This window comes from Palaemon carinicauda, chromosome 9 (genome assembly GCF_036898095.1).
Source record: "Palaemon carinicauda isolate YSFRI2023 chromosome 9, ASM3689809v2, whole genome shotgun sequence".
NCBI lineage: Eukaryota > Metazoa > Arthropoda > Malacostraca > Decapoda > Palaemonidae > Palaemon > Palaemon carinicauda.
The window spans coordinates 131,521,886-131,523,840 of record NC_090733.1 but is presented as its reverse complement, the minus strand read 5'-3'; positions in this window follow the sequence as shown (position 1 = coordinate 131,523,840).

Genomic DNA, 1,955 nt, shown 5'->3' with positions numbered 1-1,955 from the left:
CCCCGTCTGCTTGTGCGCCTGCGCCCATGAAGAAGTAAGGTTACTGATAAGATAGCCATTCTAAAGATTTCAGATGGAGTGATAGCGCGGATTTTTGGCAGCTGGTGTACCTCGTACCCATCTTCACTTTTCGTCACTTTACCGTTCGCCCCGCACCTCCCTCGTGGGCCATCTGTCAAATACAGTCTTTCAGCTGGTGATGAAAGAACTCCTAGTCTTCTCAAGCAAGGATGGGATTCGGAAGAGGGCGAGGACTTCGATTGAAAAACAGCTTTGATCGATTGACCCGACGTCAACAAAGCATATAATGAATGATGGTAAACGTTTAAGGGAATAAATTCCCCTCATGAATGGCAGAGGCAAGGGGACAGTGACAATGCTAGTAGGACAATGCCCTAGAGACTGACCATATATCCATATGATCAACGCCAAAGCCCCCCTCTCCCCCCCAAGCTAAGACCAAGGAGGGCTAGTCGATGGCTTCTGATGATTCTGCAGGTAGACCTATAGGCTCCCCTAACCACCTCTCCACCCAAGCTAGGACCAAGGAGGGCCAGGCAATGACTGCTGAGGACTCAGCAAGTGGACCAATAGGGTTGCCGAAACCCAACATCTTTAGCTCACAAGGATGATGAGATTGCAGACACTACGAGAAAGTATCAAATTTGAGCGACACTCGATCTCCCTTCCAGCAGAACAATCAGGCAGGGATGTTTCCAATAGGCCACCACAACCTAAGTACGCATTGTATATTTGTGAATTTGAAAATTCCCTATTAACAAAAAGGTGTAAGAAATAACTATATTATCAAACACATCCAACATTATTTGACAGAAAGGGTGTCCACCTAAATTTCAGATATATGTCAATAAGTCTACCTGGAAGAATATTTTTTAAAAAATAACAAATTAGAATAGCAGAAAAATGCTTATAACAAATCGTACTACACCAGAATACATGAATCATGTCTATACAAATGTTTTATGAAAAAGAAGATAAAAACAAAATTGCTCATTTTTTGGAAACCCCAACTCAACTCGAATACGCAATAAAGAAAATTTGTATTTTATTATTCAGGCCAAATTGAAACCATTAGCTAAAAACCACATCACAATTAGGACAAGTCTGACAACTGTATTATTATTGTTGTTATTATTATTATTTATTATCATTATTATTATTATCATCATTATTATTAGCTAAGCTACAATCCTAGTTGGAAAAACAAAATGCTATGATCCCCAAGGGATCCAACAGGGAAAAATAGGCCCAGTGAGGAAAGAAAATAAGGAAACAAATTAACGATATAAGAAGTTACAAACAATTAAAATAAAATACTCAAGAAACATTACAAGAGGAAAATTGAACTAAATAAAACCGTTATAGTCTAGGAATTAAAACGTTTTTTGAAAAATATATTAAATGTTCTTTTTTCCTTATATTTTAACTTCCGGAGTGATGTGATATCACATGAGTATGGTAAAAGAGGCAGATGAGTTGCAGACTGATTAAAATCAACAGTTGATATTAAACCAATAAACCCAGAGAACTCGGGAAATTTTGTAGGGTTAAGATAGAAACTAAAAATAGAACAAACTCTTATACCTATAAACAACACTTAATTTTTTCCTTAAAATATTTAAAACTTTGAATGATGTTTGATTACAAATACTTTGATTATATTTCTTCTTAAGAATTTCAGCAGAAAAATCGGGCTTTAGGAAATGCAAAAGTCTATTTTAGGCACTGCTACCGAATGAGATCTATGAAGGGCTTAAGTCTATTTTAGACTTTGCTACCGAATGAGATCATGTAACGTCCTCGCTCAATCTTTTCAAAGAACCAAGAGTCGAACATTTAATAAACATGTCAGCCAATTACCCTTTAATAAGTCGTACTTAGATTCAACTTTGATTTCAAGCAGAGAATTTGCATCAAAGAGAATTGCCGAGAGA